The 26,381-nt window shown below is 50.6% G+C and overlaps 1 protein-coding gene across 4 annotated transcripts in view; it reads right to left on the bottom strand.

Moving 5' to 3' along the window:
* The window catches only part of BDH1 (3-hydroxybutyrate dehydrogenase 1), a 54,175-nt gene extending 35,193 nt beyond the window's left edge, over positions 1-18,982 (bottom strand). Inside the window, exon 1 of one of the 4 annotated variants that reach the window (XM_029068777.2) lies at positions 18,723-18,982. The gene's annotated coding sequence lies outside the window, so the exon portion shown is untranslated. Of the gene's footprint in view, positions 1-8,786; positions 8,957-18,722 lie in introns of those variants that run through there. The other 3 variants (XM_029068778.2, XM_007667104.3, XM_001512873.5) reach the window with 3 other exon arrangements.
* Positions 18,983-26,381: the final 7,399 nt, after the last annotated feature.

Here is a 26,381-nt window from a genome sequence, read left to right as displayed (position 1 = left end):
CACAAGTGGAAGTCTTGTAAATCTACGTAAGAAATCAACAAAACTTAACTCTTAGTCAAGTTTAGCTCTTTTGTTATATGGAAACCGCAATCTTTCACACATGCTCATGCACATTACTCACTATCATAGTAAGGCCCTTTTCCACCAAGATATTACTCATGCATTATTAACTCTGCAGCATAACATACATTATTCACAATCATATTAAGGCCATTATATCCTCTTAGGTAAGTACAGTGAAAATGCCAAAGGAGAGGGTTAGGAAGGAGGTGGAAATGGTAATCAGATGAAAAGCAGTTTGGCCTGATGGAACGAGCATGGGCCTGGGAGTCAGAGGACCTGGGTTAATAATAATAATAAGGTTGGTATTTGTTAAGCGCTTACTATGTGCAGAGCACTGTTCTAAGCGCTTGGGTAGGCACAGGGGAATCAGGTTGTCCCACGTGGGACTCACAGTCTTAATCCCCATTTTACAGATGAGGTAACTGAGGCACCGAGAAGTGAAGTGACTTGCCCACAGTCACACAGCTGACAGGTGGCGGAGCCGGGATTCGAACCCATGACCTCCGACTCCAAAGCCCGTGCTCCTTCCACTGAGCCACGGTTCTAATCCAGGCTCTGCCATTTGTCTTCTGGTGCCTTGGGTACGATGCTTAACTTCTCTGAGCCTCAGTTACCTCATCTGTAAAATGGGGGTGAAGACTGAGAAACTATGGACTGTGTCCCACCTAATTAGCTTGTGTCTATTCCAGTGCTTAGTGTAGTACCTAACACGTAGTAGGTGCTTAACGGGTACCATTTTTTTTTAAAAAAAGAGTAATTTAGATGCAGGGGCATTGAGCACCCACCCACCCTGTGATTCACGCAGTAAAGGACTGGCTCTGTTGCCCCATTATTCCCCTAGTCAGAGCGGCTCAGTACGAATACTGAAAATAATAAGTGTGGTATTTGTTAAGCGATCACTGTGTGCAGAGCTCTGTACTAAACGGGTGGGAGAGTACAATACAACAATAAATAGGCACCTTCCCTGCCCCCAACGAGCTTACAGTCTAGAGGGGAGACAGACATTAATATAAATACATAAATAAATTACAGATATGTACACAAGTCTTGTGGGGCTGGGAGGGGGCGATGAAGGAAGGGAGCGAGTCAGAATGACGCAGAAGGGAGAGAGGGAGAAGAGGAAAGGAGGACTTAGTCAGGGAAGACCTCCTGGAGGAGATGTGCCTTCAATAAGGCTCTGAAGGGGGGGAGCGTAACCGTCTGTTGGATAAACACGATTGAACGAACGAATGAATGAATTTAAAGAGGGAGGACATTCCAGGCCGGGGGCAGAACGTGGGCTAGGGTTCGGTGGCGAGATGGGCAAGATCGAAGCACAGTGAGAAGGTTGGACACAGTCCCTGTTCCACATAAGGCACAGAGTCTTAATCCCCATTTTACAGATGACGGAGCTGAGCCACAGAGAAATCCAAGCCCGAGGTCACACACCACACCGGTGGTGGAGCCGGGATTAGAACCCAGGTCCTTCTGACTCCCAGGCCCGGGCTCTCTCCACTAGGCCACTCTGCCGCTCACGTAGCCGACACGTGGCCGAATGGTCTGCTATTTTAATGCTCTGGGTCACCCTGTCCCTAGGAGGCCCAGGGCAGTGTTCCTTTCCTGGGACGGCCTTGGCACGACATTACTGACTACCCCGCAGTGGGCACATCTCCTGCATAAAAGCGGAAACTGATTTCCTCTCCATTCTACAACAGACAAGCGCACCTCGCACATCACCTGCTTCGGACCAGGGAAATTGATCCGAACAAGTAGTTGAACCATTTAAAAATGGAAAAAAAGGCATTTATAAAGCTCCCTGCCCGGCGGACCTGAGATTTCAGCTTCATCAATGGCCGGGCACATCTAAGTCGCTTCAAAGAAACCCACACTCTAAAGGATCCCTGGGAGCTGAGCACTGACCTTCGGTCTGAATTCATTCCTTTCCAAACACGCTCGAAAAAAGGACGGTGATACTAACCCCCAGGGGTGGACCCGGGGCAGGGCCTGACGGCCAGCTGTATAATCGGCATGGATCAGTGGCTAGAGGCCGGGCCTGGGAGTCAGAAGGTCATGGGTTCTGATCCCAGCTTCACCACTTGTCTGCTGTGTGACCTTGGCCAAGTCACATTACTTCTCCTAAAAGAGCTAGAGAAGCAGCGTGGCTCAATGGAAAGAGCCCGGGCTTGGGAGTCAGAGGTCATGGGTTCGCCTCCCGGCTCTGCCACTTGGCAGCTGTGTGACTGTGGGCGAGTCACTTCACTTCTCTGGGCCTCAGTTACCTCATCTATAAAATGGGGATTCACTGGGAGCCTCACGTGGGCCAACCACATTACCCTGTATCTCCCCCAGCGCTCAGAACAGTGCTCTGCACCTAGTAAGCGCTTAACAAATACCAACATTAGTATTATTATTAGTCTCTGGGCCTCATTTACCTCATCTGTAAAATGGAGATTGAGACAGTGAGCCCCCTGTGGGACAGGGACCGGGTCCCACCTGATAAGCTCGTTATCTACCCCAGTGCTTAGTACGGTTATTGTTATTAGCCCTCGGATTCAGGGAATCGAAGGGGGAGCTGGCTCCACCGCCCGCCAGACGATGACTTTGGCTTCACCCGCCTCCCACCTACCTCTCTCCCCTCCTCTTTCCTCTCCTATCCAGCTCCGGGCTCTTTTTGCCGCCACGTCAAGGCACATGCACCATGCCAAGCGGTGGGAATTCCCACCCCTGTCTTGTAGACCGACGGGACCCTCAGCTCCCTCCCGTGGCTTTGCCCATCTGCATCCTCTCCTTAGCTTTAGCCTCTTGTTCTCCTCTCCAACTCCTCATCTCCCATTTTCCCCCCTCTCTGAGGTCTCTCACCACTCTGCCAGGGAAGACTCTAATAATTATAATAATCGTGTTAAGCACTATGTACCAGGCACTCTACCAGCAGATCGGGCTGGACACGGTCCCCGTCCCACATGGGGCTCACAGTTTCAATCCCCATTTTACAGATGAGGGAACTGGGGCCCAGGGAAGCGAAGTGACTTGACCGTGGCCACACAGCAGACAAGTGGCGGAGCCGGGATTAGAACCCATGACTTCTAACTCCCAGGCCCGTGTTGTATTACGCCACGCTGGCAGACTTTAGGCAAGAGACCACACATCTGTTCCTACTCATCTCATTGTATAATGGAGGTAAATGGGGACACGGATAAGGCCCGAGGTTCTGTTTCCCCGACCACAGAGCTGGAATCATTTAGTAGTAGAAACAGTAATGATATTTATTAAATGCATCCTGGGGGCAGAGCCCTGTACTAAATGGAAAGGAACACCCACCTGGAAATTAGACACGGTCCCTGCCCCTCACGGGGCTCACAATCTAACAATCGTGTCTTTCAACTCTATTATAATCTCCCAAGCGCTCAGTACAGTGCTCTGCACGCAGCGAGCGCTCAATAAATGCCATCGATTGATTGACTGACAAGTCGCTGTCGAGCAGTCAGTGGTAGAACAGGATTAGGGCCCTGGATTCTTGGTTCTCAAACTTCTGCTCAAGCCTCTGGGAGCCACGGCTTTAAATAATAAAACGGACAGAAGAGCAGCGTGGCCTAGTGGAAAGGGCATGAGCCTGGGAGTAAGAGGATCTGGGTTCTGATTCCAGCTCCACCACTTGCCTGCTCTATGACCCCAGGCAAGTCAATTAACTCGGTTGGTTTCCGCAACTGTAAAACGGACCCGGGAGTCGGGAGGAACTGGGTTCTAATGCTGATCTGCCATGCATCTGCTGTGTGACCTTAACCTCTCTGTGCCTTAGTTACCTCATCTGTAAAATGGAAATTATGGCTGTGAGCCCCATATGCAACATGGGTTGTGTCCAAGCTGATTAGCTTGGATCTACCCCAGCATGTAGTAAGTGCCTAGCACACAGAAGGCACTTCAGTACTATAAAAAACAGCACTAATGGAAATTATGTGAAATTACTGTAATGATCTGTAATGCATTGAAATTACTCATTCAACAGTACTTATTGAGCACTTACTATACGCAGAGCACTGTACCAAGCGCTTGAGCACTGTACTAAGCACTTGAGCACTGAGATAAGCACTTGAATGTAAATTATGTGAAAAGATCATAGAGAAGCAACATTGCCTAATGGATGCAGCATGGCCCTAGGAGTCAGGAAGACCTGGACGCTAATCCTGGCTCTCCCACTTGTCTGCTTTGTGACCTTGGGTACGTCACTTCACTTCTCTGTGCCTCAGTTACCTCACCTGTAAAAAGGGGATTGGGAATGTGAGCCCAAATAATGATGTTGGCATTTGTTAAGCGCTTACTATGTGCAGAGCACTGTTCTACGCGCTGGGGTAGATACAGGGTAATCAGGATGTCCCACGTGAGGCTCACAGTCTTAATCCCCATTTTTACAGATGAGGTAACTGAGGCCCAGAGAGAAGTGAAGTGACTTGCCCACAGGCACACAGCTGACCAGTGGCAGAGCCAGCATTCGAACCCATGACCTCTCGGTTCTCTGTCCAACCTGATTACCTCGTATCTACCCCAGGCACAAGAGTCAGTGCTTAACAAATATCATACAAAAAGTTTCCAAATTCATTCAATAATATTTATTGAGCGCTTACTATGGGCAGAGCACTGTACTAAGCACTCGGAACGTACAATTCGGCAACGGATAGGGACCATCCCTGCCCAATGACGGGCATTCAGTCTAATGCACCCCCAGCATATGCTAGATTCACAGCCACTGAGATGGGCTGTGGTATTTTCTTCATTCCAATCAATCCCATTTACTGAGCGGCGTGTACAGAGCACTCTCGGGAGCGTACAACAGAACAAGATAACCGATACGTTCCCCGCCCACCAAGAGCCGGAAAAAAACTACAGGGAAATTGGTGGATGAGTCAAATTATGATTTTGCTGCGCCCTTGCTGAAAGTGCACGGCTCAGTTATTTGGATCTGCTGACTAGTCGCCAAAGGCAGACACGCCTTGGCTGACTCGTTGGAAAAATGACGGCGGTGACAATTTTAGGAGGGCAGACGTCTGGCTCCGTCCCTCGAAAAATTCCCACTCCCTCCGGTGGAAAGTGACCCAACCACGCCAATGCTCGGGAAGGGAGAACGTTAGCACAGACAAACCCCGCCCTAACACGACAGTGCCTCTCCCCGTCTTCCAGGCTTTACCGAAGGCCCACCTCCCCCGAGAGGCCTTCCCTGACTAAACCCCACTTTTCCTCATCTCTCACTCCCTTCTGCTTCCCGCTGATTTGCTCCCTTTGCTCTCCCCCCCCAGTCCCATAGGCCTTAGGTATCTAGCTATAATTTGATTTATTTGGATTGATGTCTGTTTATCCCGACTCTGCCCCTTGTCAGCTGTGTGACTGTGGGCAAGTCACTTCACTTCTCTGGGCCTCAGTTCCCTCCTCTGTAAAATGGGGATGAAGACTGTGAGCCTCACGTGGGACAACCTCATTCCCCTGTATCTACCCCAGCGCTTAGAACGGTGCTCTGCACGAAGAAAGCGCTTAACAAATACCAACATTATTATTATTATTTGCACTGATGTCTGTCTGTCTCCCTCCCCCCAAGACTGTAAGCTCGTCATGGGGAGGGACTGTCACTGTTTACTGTTGTATTGAACTTTCCCAAGCGTTTAGTGCAGATCTCTGCACACAGTAGGTGCTTAATAAATAGGATTGAATGAATGAATGAATGAATGAATGAATGAATGAAGACAGCTCCCGCCTCAGTTTAGCAATTGGGTAGCAAAAGCGCGGGCAAGCAGCTGTGCGCAGGCGCACTGGGCCCCTGGGCGACCGGCTAAGTTGGCCCGCGCGCGACAGGCAGCTGTGCGCAGGCGCACTGGGCCCCCCGACGACCTGCCAGGTTGGGCCCGCGCCCGTCAGGCAGCTGTGCGCAGGCGCACTGGGCCCCCCCGGCGACCTGCCAAGTCGGGCCCGCGCGGGTCAGGTAGCTGGGCGCAGGCGCGCTGGGCCCCTCGGCGAGCGGTTAGTTTGGACCTGCGCGGTAGGCTTCTTCGGCCGCCGAGGGCAGAGCTGCCACCTGATTGGCTGGACCGGCTTTTCCCACCGAGGCTGCCAACTGGAAAAAGAGAAAAAGGGGCTCGGCCGAAAGCTGCGCCCTGATTGGCTGAGGGGGCTCGACCCATAGAGACGGCAGCCTATCAGCGCCCGAGAGCCGGCCGGCCCCGGCCCCGCCCACTTCCCCCCGACCCTTCGCGCAGTTTCTAAAATCTCTTCCACCTTCACGATCTTTCTCATTCATTCATTCATTCATTCATTCATTCATTCATTCATTCATTCATTCATTCATTCATTCATATTTATTGAGCGCTTACTGGATGCAGAGCACTGTACTAAGCGCTTGCAATGGCCAATTGAGAAGCAGCGTGGCTCAGTGGAAAGAGCCCGGGCTTAATGTTGGTATTTTGTTAAGCGCTTCCTATGTGCAGAGCACTGTTCTAAGCGCCGGGGTAGACACAGGGGAATCAGGTTGGCCCACGTGGGGCTCACAGTCTTCATCCCCATTTGACAGATGAGGTCACTGAGGCCCAGAGAAGTGAAGTGACTTGCCCACAGGCACACAGCTGACCAGCGGCGGAGCTGGGATTCGAACTCATGACCTCTGACTCCCAAGCCCGTGCTCCTTCCCCCGAGCCACGCTGCTTCTCTAGTCAGAGGTCACGGGCTCGAATCCCGACTCCGCCACTTGTCGGCTGGGTGACTGTGGGTACGTCACTTCGCTGGGCCTCAGTCCCCTCATCTGCAAAATGGGGATGAAGACTGGGAGCCTCATGTGGGACAACCTGATGACCCTGGATCTCCCCCAGCGCTTAGAAAAGCGCCCTGCACATAGTAAGCGCTTAACAAATACCAATATCATCAGTAGTGGTAGTAAACAGAATCATAGATATAGGCACATCATTAATAAAATGGAGGCAGAGATAATATATACAAATAGGCACAAGTGCTGTGGGGAGGGGAAGAAAGCAGAGGGAGGGAGAAGGGGGAGAGGGAAAGGGAGGGCTCAGCCTGGGAAGGCCTCCTGGAGGAGGTGAGCTCTCAGTAGGGCCTGGAAGAGAGTTTTTCCTTTCGTGATAACTCCCTCCAACTTCTACCCCAATTTCCAGCTCTTTTTCTCTCTGCTCTTTCCCTCCAATGCACTTTCTTCTTCCCCCACCTGCCGCCTCCCGGCCTGAGCACCATTCGTTCATTCATTCGATCCTATCTACTGAACGCTTACGGTGCGCTGAGCACTGTGTTAAGCGCTTGGGAAGGACAATTTGGCAGCAGATAGAGACAATCCCTACCCAACGACGGGCTCCCAGTCTGGAAACCAAGTTCCCTATCGATTAATCAGTCATTCAATAGTATTCATTGAGCGCTTACCATGTGCAGAGCACTGTACTAAGCGCTTGGAATGGACAAATCGTATTTCCCTCGGCAGCGATCGCATTTACTGAGCGCTTACGGCGTGCACAAGGGCACAACACTGTAGAGAACCAGTGTGGCTTAGTGGAAAGAGCCCGGGTTTGGGAGTCGGAGGTCATGGGTTCGAATCCCAGCTCCGCCACTTGGCAGCTGTGTGACTGTGGGAAAGTCACTTCACTTCTCTGGGCCTCAGCGACCTCATCTGTCAAATGGGGATTAGGACCGTGAGCCTCACGGGGAACAACCTGATGACCCTGTATCTCCCCCAGCGCTCAGAACGGTGCTTGGCACATAGTAAGCGCCTAACAAATACCAACGTTATTAGTAGTAGTAGTAGTAGTAGTACGCGCTTGGGACCGTACAATGTAACCAGGACCTAACAGATTCGATTTTATTTAACACATTCTATTTGATTTATTGATGCCTTTTACAGCGTGGCTCACTGGAGAGAGCCCGAGCTTGGGAGTCAGAGGTCAAGGGTTCGAATCCCAGCTCTGCCACTTGTCAGCTGTGTGACTGCGGGCAAGTCGCTTCACTTCTCTGGGCCTCAGTGACCTCATCTGTAAAATGGGGATCAAGACTGTGAGCCCCAGGTGGGACAACGGGGTGACCCTGTATCTCCCCCAGCGCTTAGAACAGCGCTCGGCACATAGTAAGCGCTTAACAAATACCAACATTATCATCTAGAAAATGGGGGATTCACTGTGAGCCTCACGGGGGACCACCTGATGACCCTGTCTCTCCTCCAGCGCTTAGAACAGCGCTCGGCACACAGTAAGCGCTTAACAAATACCAACGTTAGGAGCAGTAGTACGCGTTTGGGAGCGTACAACGTAACCAGGACCTCACAACTTCGATTGAACCCATTCTATTCGATTTCTATTGATGCCTTTCTACTCGCTTGGAGGCCTGTGCCTTTCCCCCCCTTCCGGGCCGTGCGCCCGTTGAGGGCGGGGATCGTCTCTGTCGCCCAATTGTCCTTTCCCAGCGCTTAGTCCAGCGCTTTGCACCCAGTAGGCGCTCAGTAAATAGGCCGAGCGAAGGCGATTCCCCGCGGCGACTTTTAGCGGGGGCGGGGAGAAGGACGGTCCAATTCCCCCCCCCCCCGGTAGGGCGCAGCGTGTAGCGGAATGTCTAGCTCTGTTGAAACCGGGTGGGGAAGAGTGGCGACCGCAATTCTGCGACCCCCTCTGCCCCCACCGCCCCCCCGGCTTCATTTTGAAGATGGTGATGGCGGGGGAGGCAGGGGAGAGTGGCTGGAGGGGTCCCCGGGGGTGGGGCATCTGGATTTTTTTTACCTGCCCGCCCGGCGATGGATCCGGCTCGATGGGCCTAGGACGCCCGAACGCCACTGGGTCTTCCTCCCCTTTGTCCTCGTCGTTCTTCTTTGCCCCGTCCCCGCTCTCACCTCGGCGGGTCACAAGGAAGTGATCTCACGCCCATCCTCCGGGCTCCTCCCTCTCGGCCCCGGCCGCCCCGCGCGGGCCGCCGGGGGTCGGGGTTCAGATCCCGCGGCCCCCGGCATCCTCCGCGCGACCCCCCCAGTAACCCCCGGCATCCTCCGCGCGACCCCCGAACATCCCCCGAGCATCCCCCGGCATCCTCCGCGCGACCCCCCGAGCAACCCCCGGCATCCTCCGCGCGACCCCCCCAGCAACCCCCGGCACCCACCGCGCGACCCCCCCCGAGCATCCCCCGAGCATCCCCCGGCATCCTCCGCGCGACCCCCCTAGCAACCCCCGGCACCCACCGCGCGACCCCCCCCGAGCATCCCCCGAGCATCCCCCGGCATCCTCCGCGCGACCCCCCTAGCAACCCCCGGCATCCACCGCACGACCCCCCAGCAACCCTCGAGCATCCCCCGGCATCCTCCGCGCGACCCCCCGAGCAACCCCCGGCATTCTCCGCGCGACCCCCCAGCAACCCCCGGCATCCTCCGCGCGACCCCCGGGCATCCCCCTAGCAACCCCCGGCATCCTCCGCGCGACCCCCGAGCATCCCCCGAACAACCCCCGGCATCCTCCGCGCGACCCCCGGGCATTCCCTGGTCGACCTGAATGAACAGTGTTTATTGAGCGCTTACTATGTGCAGAGCGCTGTACTAAGTGCTTGGAGTGTACAGAGGTCATGAGTTCGAATCTCAGCTCTGCCACTTGGCAGCTGTGTGACTGTGGGCAAGTCACTTCTCTGTGCCTCAGTGACCTCATCTGTAAAATGGGGATTGACTGTGAGCCCCACGTGGGACAACCTGATGACCCTGTGTCTACCCCAGCGCTTAGAACGGTGCTCTGCACATAGGAAGCGCTTAACAAATACCAACGTTATTATTACAGTTCGGCAACACATAGAGGCGACCTGCCCAATAACGGGCTCACAGTCTAAACGCTCCAAACACCGGTGGGGATACAAGATCATCAGGTTGTCCCACGCGGGGCTCACAGTCTTCATCCCCATTTTACAGATGGGATCACTGAGGCACAGAGAACGAATGAACGGATGGTATTCGTGAAGCGCTTACTACGTGCCGAACACTGTTCTAAGCGCTGGGGTAGATACAAGGTAACCAGGTTGTCCCATGTGGGCTCACAGTCTTAATCCCCATTTTACAGATGAGGTAACTGAAGCACAGCGACGTTAAGTGACTTGCCCAAAGTCACCCAGCTGACAGGTGGGATGGCCAGAATTAGAACCCGTGACCTCTGACTCCCAAGCCCGGGCTCTTTCCACTGAGCACGCTAGCGAAGCGACCTGCCCGAAATCGCACGGGTGACCGTTTGGACCGTGACCCCGTCGTTGGGCAGGGATTGTCTCCATCTGTTGCCGAACTGTCCATTCCAAGCGCTTAGTACAGTGCTCTGCACTCAGTAAGCGCTCAATAAATACGATTGAATGAAGTGGAGGAGGCGGGATTAGAACCCATGACCTCTGACTCCCAAGGCCCGGGCTCTTTCCCGCAACACCCTCCCCGCAGCACCCGCCCCGCGAGGACTCGGGACCCCCGGCTGCAGCCCCCGCCCCGCCGCCCGCCCTCCTCCTTTCTCCTACCCCCGAGGCCCAAAGCCGTATTTCTAAGCGCTTAGTAGGTGTCAGCCGCTCTACTGAGCGCTGGGGTGATGATACAGGTGGACACAGCCCCCGTCCCACGTGGGGCTCACAGTCCCAACCCCCATTTTCCAGATGAGTTAGCCGAGGCCCGGAGGAGTGAAGTGACTTGCCCAAGGTCACAGAGCAGACACGCGGCGGAGCCGGGATGAGAACCCAGGACCTTCTGACTCCCAGGCCCGGGCCCTGTCCGCCATGCCGTGCTGCTTCTCTAATGATAATCGTAGTTAATAATAATGAGCTATCTGTTAAGCGCTTACCAGGTGCCAGGCACTGCGCTAAGCGCTGGGGTGGATAGAATCCAGTCGGGTTGGACACAGTCCCTGTCCCACACAGGGGCTCGCAGTCTCAATCCCCATTTTACAGATGAGGTCACTGAGGCACAGAGAAGTGAAGTGACTTGCCCAAGGTCACATAGCCGACAAGTGGCCCAGCCGGGATTAGAACCCATACCCTTCTGACTCCCAAGCCCGTGCTCTATCCGCTAGGTCATGAGTACTTACTATGCGCTAAGCAGCGTGGCTCAGTGGAAAGAGCCCGGGCTCGGGAGTCAGAGGTCACGGGTTCTAATCCCGGCTCCGCCGCTAGTCGGCTGCGTGACCTTGGGCAAGTCGCTTCACTTCTCTGTGCCTCAGTTGCCTCAACTGTCAAATGGGGATTAAAACTGTGAGCCCCACGGGGGACAAACCGATCACCTTGTACCCCCCAGCGCTTAGAACAGTGCTTTGCACATAGTAAGCGCTTAACAAATACCACAATTTATTTAAGCACCGGGAAAGAAACAAGGTAATCAGGTTGGACACCGTCCCTGTCCCACATGAGGCTCCCACTCTTAATCTCCATTTTACAGATGAGGTCACTGAGGCGCAGATAATGAAGTGACTTGCCCAAGGTCACACAGCAGACAAGTGGCACCGCCAGGATTAGAACCCATGACCTCCTGACTTCCCAGCCCGTGCTCTGCCCTCTAGGCCATGCTGCTTCCCATTCAGTCGTATTTATTGAGCGCTTAATGTGTGCAGATAATACTGTTGGTATTCGTTAAGCGCTTACTATGTGCCGAGCACCGTTCTAAGCGCCGGGGTAGACGCAGGGGAATCAGGTCGTCCCACGTGAGGCTCACAGTTAATCCCCATTTTCCAGATGAGGTCACTGAGGGCCAGAGAAGTGAAGTGACTTGCCCACAGTCACCCCGCTGCCAAGGGGCAGAGCCGGGAGTCGAACCCATGACCTCTGACTCCCAAGCTCGGGCTCTTTCCACTGAGCCACGCTGCTTGTCTAAGCAATGTGCCAAACGCTTAGGAGCACGCACTGCAACAGTAGACACATTCCCTACCCACAGTGAGCTTACATTCTCATAAGAAGTGTGGTATCTGTTAAGCACTCACCATGTGCCAAGCACTGTTCTAAGCACTGGGGTAGTTTCAAGGTAATCAGGTTGGACACAGTCCACGTCCCTCATGGGGCTCACAGTCTTGATCCCTCTTTTGTAGATGAGGTCACTGAGGCGCAGAGAAGTGAAGTGACTTGCCCGAGGTCACCCAGCAGACGTGGCAGAGTCACCATTAGAATCCACAACCTCCAGCTCCCGGGCCTGTTTTCTTTCCAAAAGACCACGGGAAGACAGACATAATAGATAGTACTAATATTTTTATCTTAATTATTAAATTAATTATAATTATTAAACGGATCCTTTTCGTTCATATTGAAATAATTATGTTAATTGATATTAAAATAAGTAAAGAATGATGCAATAATAATATAATAGATAAATAAAATTACAACAGTTAGCAGATAGAGTCCCTGCCCACAGCAAGCTTAATGGGGCGGGGGACAGACATTAATGTAAGTGATTTATAATATATCATTTAAATCTATGAATAGGGGGAAAAGCAGGAAAGGTGGAGAAGGGAGAAAGGCTTCCTCTTCAGCTAAAGTAGAAAATGCAATATTTTCCCAGGTGATCCGGGGAATTGCCACCAGAGGTGGGTCGGAAGGACAGAAAGAATCACCGCCCACCCCTTCTCGGTCCCTCGTATTTATTGAGCGCTTGCTGCGTGCGGAGCACTGTCCTAAGCACTCGGGAGAGTGCAACGACATACCAGAGCTGGTAGACCCGTTCCCTTCCCACTCCTCCGTACACCCAAAGGAAATCATTCAAGCGGAGGGAAAAATCAAGACGATCAACAGCAATTCGAGGGGATTTCCGTGTCTTAAACCTTACATTCCGGAGGCTGGGAATCAGAGTCCAAGTCGCCGAGAAGCCCCCAACTCAGGCAGAAAGAAATAGAGGGAAAGGTTCTGCTGAGCTCTACCAAATTCCCTCAAAAGCTTGAATTACACCAGAGCATTTAGCATTTGGGTAGGTAGATTACAGGGGGCCTATACGGTCCTTTAAATAAAAAAGGAAAAACTGAATTCCCCCTCCTCTCTCTACTTTTTGTAGTCCAAACTCTCAAAGAACGCACCTGAAACTGTTAAGGACCCCATAAATATGGGCGCGAGCCAAGGCAGAGCGACAGATGCTATGGCATCTGAACAAGGAACAGTGGGCGCGTAAATTACACAGATGAGACCCAAAATACGTCTAGATAGGATTCATCCCGACAACCAAATAGTAGGAATCGAGGATCTCTTTTGGGAGCGAGCTCTCTACTAAGCACCAGGGAGAGAACAATAATAATAATAATAATAATGTTGGTATTTGTTAAGCGCTTTCTATGTGCAGAGCACCGTTCTAAGCGCTAGGGTAGACACAGGGGAATCGGGTTGTCCCACGTGCGGCTCACAGTCTCAATCCCCATTTTCCAGATGAGGGAACTGAGGCACAGAGAAGTGAAGTGACTTGCCCACGGACACACAGCTGACAAGCGGCAGAGCCGGGATTCAAACCCATGACCTCCGACTCCGAAGCCCGGGCTCTTTCCGCTGAGCCACGCTGCTTCCCCGTAGTAGACATAATCGATTATTTTAGAATAGAAAAACTTCCACTCAAAATATCTGGATAATTAATAGCATATCTGATCATTAAATAGTATATTTATTTTATTTTTTATAAATATTTATTATATATATATATATATTTGAGGCCATATATCTATGGCGTCGAATCATTTATCTAGATTTTGGGGTGTGTGAAAGGGCCTGTTTTCTTGCTTTGTGATTTTGGGCAAGTCACTTCATGTCATGAGTTCGCCTGCTCCTCCATTAGTGGAAGGAGCTGAGAAAGATTGGGTAAGCATCGGTTACCCAACATTGGACCTCAAAATGGAAGACTTGATTTCAATCGGGATTATTCATTCATTCATTCATTCAATAGTATTTACTGAGCGCTTACTATGTGCAGAGCACTGTACTAAGCGCTTGGAATGAACAAGTCGGCAACAGATAGAGACGGTCCCTGCCGTCTGACGGGCTTACGGGCTGATCGAGAACGGACGAGAACAATGGCAAGATTGGAACATCTTGCCAGTCGGTGCAAATAAATACCAAGTCCAAAGCACCAGCCGGGAAGAACGCTAAGTCCCAAGTCACTCGATTAATAATAACGTTGGCATTTGTTAAGCGCTTCCTAGGTGCAGAGCACTGTTCTAAGCGCTGGGGGAGATACAGGGTCATCAAGGTGTCCCACGTGCGGCTCACAGTCTTAATCCCCATTTTACAGACGAAGTAACCGAGGCACAGAGAAGTGAAGAGACTTGCCCACAGTCACACAGCTGACGAGTGGCAGAGCCGGGAGTCGAACCCATGACCTCTGACTCCCAAGCCCGGGCTCTTGCCACCGAACCACGCTGATTAATCAATCGGTGGTATTTATTAAGCACTTACTGTGTGCGGAGCACTGAAATAATAATGATGGCATTTGTGAAGCGCTTGCTACGTGCAAAGCACTGTTCTAAGCGCTGGGGAGGATACAGGGTCATCAGGTTGTCCCACGTGGGGCTCACAGGTCTTAATCCCCATTTTACAGTTGAGGGAACTGAGGCACAGAGAAGTTAAGCGACTTGCCCAAAGTCACACAGCTGACCTGCGGCCGAGCTGGGATTTGAACCCATGACCTCCGAGTCCCCAGTCCCTGCTCCTTCCACCGAGCCACGCTGCTTCTCTAATAAATATGTTGGTATTTGTTAAGCGTTTACTACGTGCAGAGCACTGTGCTAAGCGCTGGGGTAGATACAGGGTCATCGGGTCGTCCCACGTGAGGCTCACAGTCTTCATCCCCATTTTACAGATGAGGTAACTGAGGCACAGAGGAAGTGAAATGACTTGCCCAAGGTCACACAGCAGATGAGTGGCAGAGCCAGATCCTTCTGACTCCCAGACCCGTGCTCTGTCCACGAAGCCACGCTGCCCGAAACCGATCTAGCGCCTTCCTCTGAACGGAAATCAACTTGCCAGAGATGTTCACGGAAGGGGCACGTTGGACTTTCAAAGTCACTCGATCACAATCACGAATCCTTCGGTGCTTAAGCGCTCTGTTCAGTTGACGAAAGATAATCAGGCCGGGTAGTCCCCGTCCCACGCTGGGCACATCCTCCAAGAGGTAGGGGGAGTGGGCTTTCTATCTCCATTTTCGGATGAACCGAGGGACGCAGAGATGAAACGACTTGCCCACGGTGACAGCAGGCGAATGGCGGAGCTGGGGCTAGAATCTAAGCCTCCCGACTCCCGGCCTCATCTTTTTTCCCTAACTCAGGCTGTCTCCACTTGCAGCGAGATATTATCCCTCCTTTCAGATCATCTCCCCGGGACCCGAATATAGATATGGAGAAAAGCTCTCTGGGTCTTACTATTCAGGTCTGTCTTGTGGGTCACAAACCTCACAAAATGGGGCCGTCCAGATCCGTCCTTCTCCCTTAAAGGCTTTCCCTCGTCCTTTTTTGAAGACCACAGTCTTTGGATTTTGCTCAGGCGCAACTAAGGAAGAGGTGTTGCTTCAGCGGGTTTCTGGATCCGTTTAAAAATACCACAGGGATGATCCCTGCTGAGACCTAGCTTTTCTGGCTTCCAAAGATCCAAAATCTGCCCCGCAGTATTTTGAGGATCCTTGTTCCACCGGCTCTTGGGCGCTCTCTGCTTGTCATTCTTTTTCTCTTTTTTATTGAAATTGTATAAATTAAGAGCTTACCGTGGACCGGGCACTGTACTAAGCGCTGGGGTAGAAACGAATTAATCAGGTTGTCCCTCAGAGGGCTCACGGTCTTAATCCCCATTTTACAGATGAGGGAACTGAGGCACAGAGAAATGCAGCGGCTTGCTCGAGGTCACACAGCAGGCGCGTGGCGGAGCTGGGATTAGGACCCTGGTCCTTCTGACTCCCGGGCCCGGGTTTTCTCCTAACTAGGCCACACTGCTTCCCATTATTCCCTCTTGAGTCCCTCAACTCTTCTGTTGGATTTTCAGCCTGTCACACGCTCCGTTTTCTGCCCCTTATCCTCCCCTCTGTCCCTGTAGCCTTTCGTCCCTCAGGGTCCCTCCTTCTGCTCTTATCAATATTTTGCAAACTCCCACCCCCTCACTCTATAGTCTATATATATATAGAATATATATATTCTATAGTCTTTTAGCTGCTTTCCCAACTCCTTTTTCACCCTCTTCCTCTCCTTTTTCCTCTCCCTCTCACCGCTCGGGAAGGGCAGAAACCCCGCTGGAATCAGCAGCAGGGTGACAGGCCCACCGCAAGCACAAGGCCAACAGGGAGAAGGTGACCAGGGCCATTCCGCGTGCGGAGATCTACGTACGGTAGAAGCAGCATGGTCTACAGAAGCAGCCCGGGCTAGTGGATGGAGCACGGGCCTCCCGAGTTAGAAGGTTCTAATCCCGGCTCCGCCACGTGCCTGCTGTGTGACGTTGGGCAAGTCACTTCACTTGTCTGGGCCTCAGTTCCCTCGTCTGTAAAATGGGGATTAAGACCGAGAGCCCCATGTGGGATAGGGACTGTGTCCGACCCGATTTGTCCGTGTCCAGCCCGATTTGCCTGTATCCACCCCAGCGTCCGTCCGGCACTTAGTAAGCATTTAACAAATACCACAATTATTATTATCATTATTATTATATTATGGCACTTCCAAACCAAAAGCAGATGCCATCCCACCACATGATTGCTGCTGTTACTGCCGGGATGGCGAGAATGGCACTGGGGTTCCAGAGGTTTGTCCTCCCCCTCGTTGTGGGCAGGGAATGTGTCCGTTTATTGTTATAGTGTGCGCTCCGAAGCGCTTAGTACGGTGCTCCCCACACAGTAAGCGCTCCATAAATATGATCGAGTGAATGAATGAATACAGCCGAAGACCCTCACCGTGGCCCACTGCTCTCCTCCCTCAGCCTCCAGCCTGAGGAAGCCCCAGCTCCCTGGCTATCATCCTTGCCCCTGCAGTAGTGAGGACCCTGGCCTCCCAGACACACTGCCTCCAATCTCGCCCCAGGGGCAATTGCATTTTTCAACATAATCAGTTTCATTTCTAAGCTGTAAGCTCGTCGTGGGACGGGAATGTGTCGGTTTATTGTTATGTTGTACTCTCCAAAGCGCCTGGTACAGTGCTTTGCACACAGTAAGTGCTCGATAAAGACGACTGAAATGAATTAAATAACGTTCCTGGGAGTAGGTACTGGGCCTTATCATTTCTATCTCACACACAGTAAGCTGGAGATACCGAGAGTGGAGTTAACTCATTTTCCCAGGATTCCTCAAGGAATCAAAAGCAGAATGAACTACTTTTTCATGCTCCAAGTCCACTCCCGTTCACTGAATGGCAGCATTTCAGGAATTATGATTCTCTTAGACAACAATAGTTTCTTGAAAAGTAAAACTTTCCTACAGTGAGTTTGAAGTGTAAACAGAAAATAGTCACCACTCAAGTACCCAGCAAGTAGAAGGCAAGACCAGCAAGAAGAATTTAAAAGTGGAGACAATCCAAAAAAATCTCATTTTAGCCTGTTGGTTCGGTCTTTCTACCTCCCCTTCACCTAAAGTCGCTGTCAAATGACAAAACTCATTTTTTTTAAATGGTATTTGTTAAGTGCTTACACTCTTCCAGGCACTGTACTAAATGCTGGGATAGATAATCAGGTTGGACACAGTCTCTATCTCAAATAGGGGTCTCAGTCTTAATACCCATTTTACAGATTAGGTAAGTGAGGGACAGAGAAATGAAGTGACTTCCTCAAGGTCACCCAGCAGACAAGTGGCAGAGTGGAAATTAGAACCCAGGTCCTCTGACTCCCAGGCTCATGCTTTTTCCACTGTGGCCACACTACTTCTCTAAAACATAACTTCCCAGAGAAATCAAGCTAAGTCCGGCCAATAAGACCACTAGAGTTAGGGTTAGTTGGGTTTGGACTTCACCCAGTTCCAACTGAGCCCGAGTCTACAAAGGCACCTACACACAGCCTTGGGACTATTTCTAAACCACCGGTTTAGACCGTGAGCCCGTTATTGGGCAGGGATTGTCTCTATCTGTTGCCGAATTGTACATTCCAAGCGCTTAGTACAGTGCTCTGCACAGAGTAAGCGCTCAATAAATACGATTGCGTGAATAAATGAATGAATTTCATTATGGACTGGGACACCTGATTTTCTAAATCTACTACTTTGCTTCACATCGTCCCCTAGAGAATCTCCTCTCTCACGACCGGAGAGAGGTTGGCTGGGGGTTTCAGCAGTGTACGGGATTCTAGGCATAATGTTTTCAGAGGCTCCAAACTTAACTTGTCCATCCTCTGAAGGTCAGTGGTTGTCAAAAGAATGGGGGTTGAGGGGGAGAATCAGTACCCTAACAACAAGATTTCTAAAGCAAAACCCAAGTTTTGGTGGAAAATTCCAGAGTCTGGCTGCAAAAAAAGGAATTATATTTTACGAAGCCCATAAATTTGGCTTAGATCTGAGACTAGCTTAATAGATTGACACTAGCTATCTCTTTAGCAACTGAACTTGTTAAAAGATTCGGGTGTTATAAACAAAACTTTAGCTGACCCAGAGACAGAGTTGGATAGTTTTAGTCCCAGAGCTAGCTGGCCACATAATTATGAGTTTTGCCATTTTCCTTCATTTTTTTATCCCCTCTCCTCCCACCTCCACCTCTATGGATGCAAAACTTTCTGGCGAAAGTTATTTAAGGTAAATAACTCCTTACTTTTTTCACCTTAGGGAAGGACTTGGAGGATGCAGCAAAACCGGCCCGTCAACTGGTTTCTCACGTAAATCACAATCCAGGTGTTTTCATGATTCTTCCGAGAAACTTCCAATTCTTTGAATCTGTTTCCCCAGTTTTCTCTCTGGAACTGAACTTCTCAGAGCAACCTAGGAACGGGTACTCAGTCTTTCCCCGAGCATTTCAGCAACTGCCTCGGGTAGACGTGGCACACAGAAGACTAGAAACAGAGTAGAAATCAAATCATCGGTGCTGTGGGTGGGTGTTGTTTTCTTCTGCAAAAAAGATAAAGTTCGGTTTTGAAATTGTTTGTTTTGAACCTGATGCCTGTGGGGTTTGCCCATTGATAAGTGGGTGGTCAAGGTTGAGCCGGGGGGACGGGATCTGAAGCCAAAACTATGCCAAAGGGCGGCCTGCTCCTTGTGTCTGTCCAGTTGGTTTTTACGGTTCAGAGCTGAGCAAGAGTGAGTTGACATAAATGTGGGAAGAGGTTAGGCCCAACCGGACTGAAAGGAACATGGAGATGGACTGAGTTGACGTAGATTTGATTGGCAATTCAAATCTCCCCTCCCTCTGCTCTACCCCCTTTCCCTCCCCACAGCACCAGTGTGTAGTTGTACATATTTACTGCCTACTTATTTAATGAATGATGTATATATATCTATAATTCTATTTATTTATATTGATGCCTGTCTTTCTGTAGTGTTTTGGTGTCCGTCTCCACCCTTCTAGACTGGGAGCCCGTTGTGGGGCAGGGATGGTCTCTGTCTATTGCCGAATTGTACTCTCCAAGTGCTAAGGACAGCGTTCAGCACACAGTGAGCCCTCAGTAAATATGACTGACAGACAAGCTTGAAGAACTGGCACACTTCCCCCCACTTCAGAGCTCTATTGAAAGCTCACCTCCTTCAGGAGGCCTTCCCAGACTGAGCCCTCCCTTTCCCTCTCCCCGTCCTCCCCTCCCCATCCTTCCTCCTTGATTGGCAATTCAATCAATCAATCATTCAATCGTGTTGCTTACTACGTGCACTCAGTCACCTTGCCCCCTCCTACCTCACCCCACTATTCTCCCACTACAACGCAGCCCGCACGCTTCGTTTCTCTAATGCCAACCTTCTCACTGTACCTCCGTCTCATCTATCTCACCGACAACCTCTCGTCCTGCCTCTGACTTGGAACGCCCTCCCTCCTCATAGCTGACAGACGATTACCGTCCCCCCGTCCAAAGCCTTACTGAAGGCACATCTCCTCCAAGAGGCCTTCCCCGACTAAACCCTCTTTGCCTTTTTTCCACTCCCTTCTGCGTCCCCCTGACTTGCTCCCTTTATTCATCCCCCATCCCAGTCTCACAGCGGTCATGTACATACCTGTGGTTTTTTTATTTATATAAATTCATTCAGTAGTATATTAATGTCTGTCTCCCCCTCTAGACTGTAAGCTCATTGTGGCAGGGAATGTGTCTGCTGTATTGTACTCTCCCGAGCACTCGACGGTGCTCTGCCCACGGTAAGCGGGGCTCAGTGGAAAAGAGCCTGGGCTTCGGAGTCAGAGGTCATGAGTTCGACTCCCGGCTCTGCCACTTGTCAGCTGTGTGACTGTGGGCGAGTCACTTAACTTCTCTATGCCTCAGTGACCTCATCTGTAAAATGGGGATTAACTGTGAGCCTCACGTGGGACAACCTGATTTCCCTGTATCTACGCCAGCGCTTAGAACAGTGCTCTGCACATAGTAAGCGCTTCACAAATACCAACGTTATTATTATTATTAACACATACAAATGACTGACTGATTACCATGTGCAAAACACCGTACTAAGTGCCTGTGAGAGTACAGCATAAAAGATTTGGTAGATACGTTCCCTGCCCGTAACGAGCTTACATTCTAGAGGCCAGAACAAATAATAATAATAATAATGTTGGTATTTGTTAAGCGCTTCCTATGTTCACAGCACCGTTCTAAGCGCTGGGGTAGATACAGGGTAATCAGGTTGTCCCACGTGAGGCTCACAGTCTTAGTCCCCATTTTCCAGATGAGGTAACTGAGGCACAGAGAAGTTAAGTGACTTGCCCACAGTCACATCTGCCATGTCACTCACAGAGTGTGTGTCTATATTTGGACAATAGAGTCGGGGAGAGGGGGTGATTGTAGCAGGATCTCTCGAGCTCAGTTAAACATCATACGGTGATCACAGGACTGCAGTTTCAAGGACACGTTGTACTTTAAGGCCCAGCACATGAACTAATTTAGTCTCGTTTCAATTGGCTCGCTGGCATAACGGCTAAGAGTTCCACTTGCTGGCTGAATTACGTGGGCTCTTCTTTTTCTGAAGTCTGTGACTACCACATAGTCCCGTGTCCAAGTAGAAATATTATCAAGCCTTAACTGAACACCCGTGTTTTCTCAAAGGTGTGTTTCAGTAGAGTTTTGTTTCAGCCATGCTCTCTGTTTAGGCATACCTGGCCCCCCCCAGAGCAGCAGAGGTGAGTTGTGTAGATCTAATCCCTGCGCCCCACATCTCACGGGCTTCGGAGTCAGAGGTCATAGGTTCGAATCCCGGCTCTGCCACTTGTCAGCTGTGTGACTGTGGGCAAGTCACTTCACTTCTCTGTGTCTCAGTTCCCTCATCTGTAAAATGGGGGTGAAGACTGTGAGCCTCACGTGGGACGACCTGATGACCCTGTATCTACCCCAGCGCTTAGAACAGTGCTCTGCACATAGTAAGCGCTTAACAAATACCGACATTATTATTATCTCAACTCTCAGTCCACCCCGGGAATCCTGATGTCACCGCCCAGGTCCAGGAAGGAGTTTGGCCTAGCGGAAAGAGCACGGGCCCGGAAGTCAGAGGACCTGGGTTCTAATCTCCGCTCTGCCATTTGCTTGCTGTATGACCTTGGGCAAGTCACTTCACTTTTCTGTGCCTCGGTTCCCTCCTCTGTAAAATGGGGATGAAGACTGTGAGCCCCACGTGGGACAGGGAATGTGCCCAGCCTGATTTGCTTGTATTCACCCCAGCACTTAATACAGAGCCTGGAACTGAGAAAGCACTTAACAAATACCACAGTCATGATTATAACTGTCATTGGTCGGGACCTCAGAGATGTCCTTTCACTACCTGTTCTTCCTCAGGTAAGCTTTCAAAACCTTTCTTTTTATCTAAATCATCCTGTCCCCCTCCCATCCTGTCCCCACTCTCCCCATCCTCCTTTCAACTTGTGTTCCACCAGACCATGGCTTTCTCATCTTCTAAGTCCTTCTGAAGTCACATCTCATCGAGGAAACTTTTCCTGATCGATGTTTCTTCGCTTTGGCATTTCTGTGTCATTTCTTTGCCTTGAGTTCTGGATAGAAATCTCACAATCTCTCCGGAACGAAGACAGTGCTTGACGCTGCATAACATTACCCAATAGTCAGACATTTTTCAGTTATTCAGCACTCCAGTACTTTCAGTCGGTACCATTTGTTTCCGAAACTGGAAGGTTGAAAGACGTGTGTGTATTTTATGCCGGGACAAGAAAAGTAAAATTCAACATAATGTTGCCTTTAGCATCTTGGAAAACAGTACGTCTGTGGAATTGTGTTTCCTGAATTATTGGGCCAGTAGAAAGAACAGGGTAGATGCTTCTATTTTACAGAACAGGCTAGCAGAGAAAGCTGGCCCAGAAAACAAGGCAGGAGAACAGAGAGAAAATGTGATTTTCATGGTAATAATAATTGTGGTATTTGTCAAGTGCTTACCATGGGCCAATCACAATACTAAGCACTGAAGTCGATACAAGATAATTAAGTTCCACCTGGAGCTCACAGTCTAAGTAGGAGAGAAAACAGATATTGAATCCCCATTTTGCAGATGAGGGGACTGAGGCACAGAGATGTTAAATGACTTGCCCAAGGTCACACAGCAGACAGGTGGTGGAGCCGGGATTAGAACCAAGTCTTATAAATCCCAGGCCTGTGCTCTTCCCACGAGGCCACCCTGCCTCCCTGGTCAGAGCAAGAGCTCGCTTAACTTCTCTGTGCCTCAGTTCCCTCATCTGTAAAATGGGGATTAAAACTGTGAGCCCCACGTGGGACAACCTGATCACCCTGTACCTCCCCCAGCGCTTAGAACAGTGCTCTGCACATAGTAAGCGCTTTACAAATACCAACACCAGGATGCGTGGGTTGGTTCTAATCTTCATTCTGCTGGGAATAAGGGGAAATCCAAGCTCTAGACATCTGAGGCCCTAGGCAAAAGGAAAGGACACGGAAGGCAGATAAACCAGCAAGCAAAACATGGGAATCAGGAAGAGGAAAGTAAAGTTCTTGTGGGCAAGACTTGTGTCTTCCTACCCTGATTTAGTCTTCCAAACCCAGAGCACAGTGCTCGGGAAGCACAGGGAAGCAGTGTGGTCTAGTGAGAAGCAACGTGACGTAGTGGATAGAGCCCGGGCCTGAGAGTTCAGAAGGTCATGGGTTCTAATCCCGGCTCCACCACGTCTGCTCTGTGACCTTAGGCAAATCACTTCACTTCTCTGTGCCTCAGTGACCTCATCTGTAAAGTGGGGATGAAGACTGTGAGCCTCATGGGGGACAGGGACTGTGTCCAACCCAATTACCTTGTATCTACCCCAGCGCTTAGAACAGTGCCTGGCACATAGTAAGCGCTTAACCAACACACCATTATTATTATTCTTAGTGCTCTATACACAGAGTAGGTGCTCAATAAATATCATTGATTGATCGAAAGAGGTGCCCCTGGTCCAATAGAGCCTTATTCGATGGGCAGTCTATAAAGTAGAGGCGGTACTGAGCGAATCCTTTCAGCCTCAGATTTATCCTCCTCTAGATGAACAACCTATGGTACTGTAATAGTATCTGCCACAATTTAAAGTCTGTCAAGAGGCTCTTTGCTGCGAGGAACCAAATAAAAGGCACGCTCGTCATCAGATCACTAAAAGTTAAATCCACCGTCTAACTAAATGTAGTACTGTAGTACTAAATTACTACTTAAGGAGCTACTAAATGGAGTAATATAGTACTAACTGAATTTAGTAGTCCATCCTGTCGGTCCCACCTTCGCACCATCGCTAACATAAGCCCTTCCCCCTCCATCCAAAAGGCTACCACGTTAATACAGTCGCTCATCCTATCCCACCCGGATTACTGTATCAGCCTCCTGCTGACCTCCCAGCCGCCTGTCTGTCCTTACTCCGGTCCACGCTTCACTCTGCTGCCCGGATTATTTTTCTCCAAAAGCATTCGGGACATAATAATCATAATGATGGTGTTGGTTAAGCGCTTACTAGGAGCCGCGTAAGCGCTGGGGTAGATTCAGGGTGATCGGGTTGTCCCACGTGGGGCTCACACTTTTAATCCCCATTTTGCAGATGAGGTAACAAGGCACGGAGGAGTTAAGTGACTTGTCCAAGGTCGCACAGCAGACAAGTGGGGGATGCGGGAATAGAACCCACGTCCTCCGACTCCCAAGCCCACGCTCCTTCCGCTAAGCCACACTCCCCACCCTTCAAAAAAACTCCAGCAGTTGCCCATTCACCTCCTCATCAAAGAAAAACTCCTCGCCATTGGCTTTAAAGCACTCAGTCACCTTGCCCCCTCCCACCTCACCGCGTTACTCTCCTACTGCAACTCAGCCTGCACATTTCACTCCCCTAATGCCAACCTTCTCGATGGGCGTCTATCTCGCCGTCGACCCCTCGCCCGCATCCTGCCTCTGGCCTGAAAAACCCTCCCTCCTCAGATCCGACAATGACTCTCCCCCGCTTCAAATCTTTATGGAAGGCCCATCTCCTCCGAGAGGTCTTCCCTAAGCCCCACTTTTCTCTTCTCCCACTCCCTTCTGCGTCTCCCTGACTTGCTCCTTCCTTTGTTCTTCCCCCCTCCCAGCCCCACAGCACTTCGAAAGAGCCCGGGCTTGGGAATCAGAGGTCGTGGGTTCTAATCCCGGCTCCACCACTGAGTTGTAGGAAGTTGGGCGAGTCACTTAACTTCTTTGTGCCTCAGTTACCTCATCTGTAAAATGGGGGTGAAGACTGTGACCCCCCCACGTGGAACCACCTGATATACCCCAGCGCTTAGAACAGTGCTTGGCATGTAGTGGACCGTAAGCCCGTCAGTGGGCAGGGATTGTCTCTATCTGTTGCCAAATTGTCCATTCCAAGCGCTTAGTACAGTGCTCTGCACATAGTAAGCGCTCAGTAAATACTGTTGAATGAATGAATATAGTAAGCACTTAACAAATACCATCATTATTGTTATTATTAATTTATTTATATTAATGTCTGTATGTTACAGCAGAATTCACTCATTCAATCATATTCATTGTGCTCTTACTGTGTGCAAAGCACTGAACTAAGCACTTGGGAGAGTACAATATAACAAACTAAGAGACACATTCCCAGCCCACAACAAGCTCACAGTCTACTAGGGGGAGGCAGACATTGAAATAATCACAGCTAGGGGCAATCATTTGTGGTGGTCCATGGGGCAGGAGTGGTCTAACATGGCAGGAGAAGCAGCATGGAGTTTGGATAGAGCACTGGCCTGCGAAGCAGCGTGGCTCAGTGGAAAGAGCGAGGGCTTGAGAGTCAGAGATCATGGGTTCGAATCCCAGCTCTGCCACTTGGCAGCTGTGTGACTGTGGGCAAGTCACTTCACTTCTCTGGGCCTCAGTGACCTCATCTGTAAAATGGGGGTGAAGACTGTGAGCCTCACGTGGGACGACCTGATGACCCTGGATCTCCCCCAGCGCTTAGAACAGTGCTCTGCACATAGTAAGCGCTTAACAAATACCAACATTATTAATCCCGGCTCTGCCACTTGTCCAGCGTGTGAGGTTGGTCAAGTCACTTCGCTTCTCTGGGCCTCAGTTACCTCATCTGTAAAATGGAGATCAAGACTGTGAGCCCCTTGTGGGACACGGATGGTGTCCAACCTGATTTGCTCGTATATCCCCAGCATTTAGTACATACAGTGCCTGGCACATAGTAAGCACTTAACAAATGTCACAGTTATTATTATAATCCTGCACACCTCCCTAATGTTGATAACGGATAAATGTGGTGTTTGTTAAGCACTTAATATAGAGAAGCAGCGTGGCTCAGTAGAAAGAGCCCGGGCTTGGGAGTCAGAATTCATGAGTTCGAATCTCGGCTCTGCCACTTGGCAGCTGTGTGACTGTGGGCAAGTCACTTCACTTCTCTGTGCCTCGGTGCCCTCATCTGTAAAATGGGGATTAACTGTGAGCCTCACGTGGGACAACCTGATGACCCTGTATCTCCCCCAGCGCTTAGAACAGTGCTCTGCACATAGTAAGCGCTTAACAAATACCGACATTATTATTAATATATACCAGGCGCTACACTAAGTGCTCTGGGGGAGAGGGAGGTGGAAATACAAATAAATCGGGTTGGACACGTGCCATGGTTATGAACACATGACGTGCTACGGCCTAGCTGAGAACTTTAAAATGGGGTTAGGCCTCCCTGTCTCGGCACTGTCCTAGGAACGCCTGGATAGAATGTCATGTAAAAAACACTTGGCAACAGCACATCACCTCTTGGCTGAACCTATCATTTATTAATCCACCTTTGGGTCCCACACAGGTGGAAGGGTGTTGATCATGGCCCTGACGGAGGTTT

This window comes from Ornithorhynchus anatinus, chromosome 7 (assembly GCF_004115215.2).
Source record: "Ornithorhynchus anatinus isolate Pmale09 chromosome 7, mOrnAna1.pri.v4, whole genome shotgun sequence".
NCBI classification, from domain to species: domain Eukaryota; kingdom Metazoa; phylum Chordata; class Mammalia; order Monotremata; family Ornithorhynchidae; genus Ornithorhynchus; species Ornithorhynchus anatinus.
Note: the sequence above shows the minus strand (reverse complement) of the source record. Positions and strands in the feature narration are given on the sequence as shown.